The sequence below is a fragment of the Fukomys damarensis genome, unplaced genomic scaffold (genome assembly GCF_012274545.1).
Source record: "Fukomys damarensis isolate Sample0158 unplaced genomic scaffold, DMR_v1.0_HiC HiC_scaffold_2, whole genome shotgun sequence".
NCBI lineage: Eukaryota > Metazoa > Chordata > Mammalia > Rodentia > Bathyergidae > Fukomys > Fukomys damarensis.
The window spans coordinates 60,938,942-60,946,011 of NW_022900914.1; the positions used below are offsets into that span (position 1 = coordinate 60,938,942).

General features: G+C 40.5%; 1 pseudogene; it reads left to right on the forward strand.

Moving 5' to 3' along the window:
* The first annotated feature begins 5,293 nt into the window (after window positions 1–5,293).
* On the forward strand, window positions 5,294–6,583 carry LOC104863314 (annotated as a pseudogene).
* Window positions 6,584–7,070: the final 487 nt, after the last annotated feature.

Here is a 7,070-nt window from a genome sequence, read left to right on the forward strand (position 1 = left end):
GTCAAGGACAAGGTAAGGGAAAGAAAGGGGCAGCACCTCCATTCCTGCCCAGCAGACAGAGGCAGGGACTTGGGTGGACATGTGGGGCACCTGGCCTTGCGGAGCCCCCTGACTGGCACTGACCTTGGACAGACCACCTAGAAATGCTTCCCATGACCTCAGGAGGCTCCTGTCATGAAGCTCAGAGGTGATGGCACCCAGGGGATCTACACCCCCACTTCCTGCCTCTGAGGCAGCTCTAGACAAGCACCCTCACCCCTATTTCCCTCCCTCCTCTCTCTGGACCTTGGCCTCGGCCTCTTCTCTTGCAGCCTCCAGTCCCCCATGCTCCAGGCCTCTCTGTGCTGTGGTTGTACAGACTGTTCTCCAGCACAGCTTGAGTGTGTCACTTTTCTGGGAATGAGCCAGTAGAGGAAGAGCAAGAAGCAGGGGAAGAAAATGAATCATGGAGCTGGGGATTTAGCTCATTGGTGCTGCCATCTGCCTTGCAAGGTCCCAAGTTCCATCCCCAGTACCAAAAACAAAGCAAAGCTTTCTCGCACAAGGTCCAGAGTTTGATCCCCTATACAGAAGAAGAAGAAGAAAAAGAAGGAGGAGGAGGAGGAGGAAGAAGAGGAAGAGGAGGAAGAGGAGGAGGGGGAAGCATAGGGCCAGGAATTTAGCTCAATGGTGCCTCTGCCTGCCTTATAAATGAAAGGCCCAGAGTTCTATCTCCAGTACTATGAAGAAGAAGAAGAAGAAGAAGAAGAAGAAGAAGAAGAAGAAGAAGAAGAAGAAGAAGAGGAAGAGGAAGAGGAAGAGGAAGAGGAAGAGGAAGAGGAAGAGGAAGAGGAAGAGGAAGAGGAAGAGGAAGAGGAAGAGGAAGAAAGAAAGAAAGAAGGAAGGAAAGAAAGAAGAGAGCTGCAACTTAGGAATTTTGCAGCCTAACACCAATGAAACAATAACCAAGGTGAACAATAATGATAGTCATTAGCACCTCAATTCCATACTAATTACTAAGTACTTAGTTCGGGAGAATCTACTGGCCATACCCCAGATGCACCTGGCACAGAAATCTCACATCCAGACCTTCTTCCCTTGATCATGGCTTTCAAATGATTCACTACACAGTGGAAACTTCTGGGCTCTAAGGTGGAGAATTGGAAGGAGGGTTATGAAAGTTTCTCCAAAGGGCAAGTCAGCATCAATCCCAGAAGCCTGGGTCAGGTCGCTTCTCCTGGTATCTGAGGAAGAGTAAGACCTTGGGACAACTCCCTGTGGACTCTGTGCCTGGTCCTGTACATCCTACCTACCCTACTCTAGGCAGCACATGTGAACTGGAAATAGCACTTGGAATGTTACTGGCTCAGATGCTGGTCAAAGACATGGCCCAGCAGGTGAAGAGGTGAGAGTTTCCTGGCAGGGGGACAGCCCGACAGGCAGAGAAACCAATGGACCAGGCTGATGGACGTGAGCCGAGGATGCCCTCTCTCCTCCGACCCCAGACATAGCCTTCCATAGGCAACTCCTTCCCTCATGTCCAGATTTTTGTGTACTGAGGACACAGAGATTAGTAGTCATTTCAAAAACAAATACTTGTGAATAGTTGTCCATAAAGAAAGGGTAATAACATGTTCTACCCATGAGGTGAACAAAAACAAGAACAGATAAGCTCATTTGCAATGACAAAGTTCAAGTGGCTTCCAAGAAAAATGGAAATAAAGCTTCCAACACCATGGACCCAGACTAGATTTTAGTCATTGAAAGATCCAGGTCTGATCCAATGCCCACTAGACATGGCCTCCCCATGCTGCCTATTCAAATGACCACTGTGCAGATGCTGGGAGTTGTCTCTTGGTGGCCAGGATCTGCTAGGAATTCATTTAACAACAGGCACTCTTGGACTTGTATCTCACCCCAGGTGCATTTGCCAGTGTCTTTAAGAGTTTTACCTATTTTGTCTTCCAGCAGAGTAAGAGTTTCTGTTTTAATATTTAGATCTTTAATCCATTTTTATTTTAGTTTAATGCATGATGAGAGGTAAGGATCTAGGTCCAATCTTTGGCATGTGGATATCCAATTTTTTAGCACCATTTGTTAAAGGAGAACTTTCCTTCAGTGAAAGTATTTGGACTCTTTGCCAAAGATTGGGTAGCTAGCTGAGTGTGCCTGTAGTTGTTTCTGTGTCCTCTATTCTGTTCCACTGATCCACAAGTCTATTTTTTTCTTTTTGTCAATACCATGATCTTTTTCTTTTTATCATGGTAGCTTTGTAGTACAACTTGAAGTCCAGGATTGTGATGCTCCCTGTCTTGCTCTTGTTGCCCAGAATTCCTTTGCTATTTAGGTCACTTCTGATTCAGATGAATTTTAGTATTGCTTTATCTAGTTCTGTGAGAAATACTATTGATATTTTGATTGGGATTGTGTTAAATCTTTATAACAATTTTGGCTGTGTAGCCATTTTGACTATACTGGTTCTGCCTATCTAGGAATAGGGGATAACTTTCCATTTTCTGATGTCCTCTTTGATTCCTTTTTCAGAGTATTGTTGTTTTCATTGTAGAGGTCTTTTAGTTCCTCGATTAGGTTAATTCCTAAGTATTTCATTTTTCTTGATGCTATTGTGAAAGATCTTGTTTCCCTAATTTCTCTCTTGGTGAGATTATTATGTTTGTATAGCAATGCTATTGATTTTTGAGTCTTGATTTTGTATCTTCCTATGCTACTAAGTTTGGTTACTAATTCTAGGAGTCTTTTGGTGGGGGGTGTGGAGTCTTCTATGCAAAGGATCATGTCATTTGCAAAGAATGACAATTTAACTTTTTCCTTTCCTATTCATGTCCCTTTTATTTCATTCTCTTGTCTAATTGCTCTGGCTGTATTGAGAACTACATTGAACAGACATGGTGATAGTGGACATCCTTGTCTTGTTCCTAATTTTAGAGGGAAGGCTTTCAGTTTTTCCATTTAGTATGATGTTAGCCATCGGTTTGTCATAGATTGCTTTTATCAAATTGAAATAGATTTTCGATACCTATTCTTCTTCAGGGTTTTATTGTAAATGGATTTTGGACTTTGTCAAATGCTTCTTCTGCATCTATTGATATGGTTATGTGATTTTTGTTCTTGCTTCTGTTTATGTGTATGCGATGTATTACATTTATTGATGTGCATATCCATCCTTGCATTCCTAGAATGAATCCTTGTGCTCATGATATATGATCTTTTTGATGATTTGCTACATTCTGCCTGTCAGTCTCTTATTGAAGACTTTTATATCTATGTTAAAGTGATTGGCCTCTTGTTCTCTTTTTTTGGTTGGGTCCTTTCCTGGTTTTGAAATTAGGCTAATGCTTGCTTCCAGGAATGACTTTGGAGGTATTGCTTTCATTTTGATTTCATAAAGAGTCTGAGGAGTATCAGTGGTTGATCTTCTCGAAAGTTTTTTCAGAATTCAGAAGTGAATCCATTGGGACCAGGGTTTTTATTAGTTGGTAGTTTATTATTATTATTTCTTCAAGTTCATTGACTGATATTGTATTATTCAGAATTTTTATATTTTCTTGGTTCAGATTTTGTAATTCACATGTATCTGGGAATCCATTTTTTCTGAGTTTCCATTTTATTAGAGTACTGCCTCTCAAAGTAGTTACTGATAATCTGGTTTTCAGCAGAATTTGTTTTGATTTCACCTTTTTCATTTGCATGGATTTGGGTCTTTTCTTCCCTCATTTTGATAAGACTGGCAAAAGGTTTGTCTATTTTGCTTACTCTTTCAATGAACCAACTCTGGTTCATTAATTCTTTGTATTGCTTTTTAAATCTCCATTGCATTAATTTTTGCTCTGATCTTTATAATTTCCTTCCTTGTACTAGCTTTGGGTTTGGATTGTTCTTGTTTTCCTAGGACCTTGGGATGCATCACTGGTAATTTACTTGAGCTTGCTTCCTTTTCCTGATATGGGAATTCACAGCTATAAGTGTCCCTCCTAGGACCACTTTTATTGTGTCCCATTATGTTCTGACAAAAATTGGTGTATTCCTACCATTACATTATTTTCTAATTGTTGATGTCTTTTTTTTCTTTTTGCTTGCTTAGATACTCATCCTGCCACGTGTAATAATTCTTTTTAACTCATTAGTAATAATGGTTTCATTGTCTCTTTCTAGGATATTCTTGAGAATTTTTTTGTAATGCTGGTTTGGTGGTCATGAATTTCTTGAAATGCTCCTGGTCATGGAAGTACCTTTTTCTGCATTAATCTTCAAGGAAAGTTTTTTAGGATACTTATGTCAGAGTTGGAAGTTGTTATCTTTTAGGGATTGAAACACTTTGTTCTAAGTCCTCCTGGACTTTAAGGTTTGTGGAGATAAGTCTGCTGTGATGGATTTACCTTTAGATGTGATTTGTTGCATTTAAGATTTTGTCCCTCTGATGTATTTTTGGCACTTTGAGTATAATGTGCTATGGAGAGGGTCTCTTTTGGTCATGGCTATCTGGGATTCTATATGCCTCATTGATCTGTACATTTATTTCTTTCCTTATATATGGGAAGTTTTCTGCTATTACTTCTGTGAACAAGTTTCTTTATGCTATTTGTATTGTCATCAGGTTTTTCACTTACTGAAATTATTCTTACTTTAGTCTTCTGTGCATCATCAGGCAATTGTTGGATCCATTTTTATGTTCTTTTGTTGCATTTATTTATTTATCTATTTGGGTACTGGGAATAGAGCTTGGGTCCTTGCACTTGCAAGGCAGGCACTGAAACCACTGAGCTAAATCCCCAGCCCTTTTTGTTGCTTTTAATGTCTCTGAGTAGATGGTCTTTGAAGGGATCATTGTCTTCTAGTTCTGAAATTCTGTCCTCACATTGGGAGCTTCTGCTGCCCATACTTTCAATATAATTTTTAATTTTCTGGATTTGTGATTGAAACCTTTTCATGCTCTAACTCTTCGCTAAACTGGACATTCATAATTTTTATAGTTTCATTCGACTCAATTAATTTTTATTAGTGTCTTATGAAAACTCCTGGATCATATTGGTTATTACTTGCACTACCTGTTTAGTTATATTTTCTGTGATCCCACTTAATACCTCTCTGATCTACTTCCTAACCTCCTCTGTTTTGCTTTCAGGTATGTGGCTTATGCTATTCTGCCCCTTAGTGACTTCTGGATTGGCTTACTGGGAGTTGGGAGTTTGAGGAGGCATTTTATTGACTTTTCTTCCCATGTTTCTATTGTTTGTTTGTTTTGTTTTGTGCTGAGGTTTGCAGACACTTATAGTGTAAAACTGTTGTTGCTAGTATGGAGGTATCTTCAACTGCTTTACAGTGATGTAATTTTTGCATGCCTCACTAGTACTTTACCACAGCTCCAAGATCCAATCACTGCTTAATTTGGGAGGGGAGGATGAAGAATGAGTATATAAAGTATAAGGCCAGAAACTGAATTTTCTAGGGGATGTAATCTAGTATTGTTAATGTCCAAAAAGTGATCTGAGTGTTAGTTTACAGAGAAATAGAGGTCATTATGCAACCCTGTTAATATCAAGAAAATCAACTACAATAGTATTTTCCAAGACAAATTGGATATTAGCTTACCAAAGAATGAAGTATATACTACCTTTAACTCTAGAGAAGAATTCTACAATTATGGTGTAAACATTAAGACAACACAGGTATTACAGTAGTTAATATGTACTCAGTGCAGCAGCTATTAGTAGAAAAGAACTCAACCATAATTTTACAGAGTTAACAATGAAAAGATTAACAAAACTTTATGGTTATACCATTAAAGGTATGGGGCTTGATAACTGGGAAATGCAAGAGGAAAAATTTGAGACTTTATACTAAATGATATGAGAAGAAGAAGAGAAAAGTGATACAGAGGGTCCTACTGGGAAATAGTGTTTACAAACTTAGGCAAAGCTAAGAGGAAAAATTGATGAGAAATAGAAGGTACAATAGAAAGACAAAGAAAAGATAAGAAATTACATAGGGAGTAAAAATAAGAGAAAAAAGTATGGGGTGAAAAAGAAACAAAGGGTGAGGGTGTACACTTCCGACAGGCTGGCACTGAGGTAGCTACGGTGCGGTTCAAGCACGGGAACCTTCTGTGTGAATCGGTGTCAGAGGACCTCCACTGCCGCCTAACTCTGGACGACCCAGTGCTGGGCTGCCTGGTGTGCGGGACACGACGGTCCAGCGCACGGGACTCTCGGCCCGCCGCCTGCTCGATCAGCTTCGCAGTTCGGTATCTCAACGTCTATACTGGAATAGGGCTACTTCGACACCAAAAATACTACTACCAGTTTGTGTGGTCAGCTTTTCCTTTGATCACTTACTTGGAGGACAAAGGGCATCGTTATCCTTGTTTTCTCAACACTCTGCACATGGGAGGCATAATTAGAACACATCAGAAGTTCCTGATTCCGTACAACAGGAGACGGCTGCAGATCTTGTTGCAGAACTGCACCAATGAAGGAGAGAGGGCGCTATGCAGAAATCTGTCACCAGAAGCTGTTTCCTAGAGGAGGGGTCTGGTGAGGAGCTCTCAGACAGTGGTGGTGAGGAGCTCATGGAATTAATGGAGTGAGCTCTACTTGCCACACAGCAGGCGGAGGACCTGGACCTTCTAGGGGGCAGAAGCAGCAGCCAGAGTTCTCTCAACTGGAGGGCTCCAACCAGAGGACCACTCTGATTGACCAGCTCCAAGTGAAAGACTTAAATTGGTTTTCTTTACCTTGTATCCACTGGGTAAATGTTTGTGTATGCTGGGAAGGCTCTGTAGACATCTTTTGTATCTAAATGCTTGGATGAGAATAGGCTAGGTGTACTTGGCTTCTATAAACTTTAGCCTAAGTTACAAAAGTGTTATGGTTTATAACCAGATGGTTCCCCAAAACCTCAAGCACTCATAGGTGGGGCTTTAGGGAGGTGACTGACTATGAATGTGATACTCCTCCTGGATTAATCCACTTATGAGTTTATAGGTAGATAGGATACTGGGAGGTGAAGTGTGGTCAGAGGCGGGTCGCTGGGTGTGTGCCACCTCCTTCCTTCATCCTTTTTTTTTTTTTTTT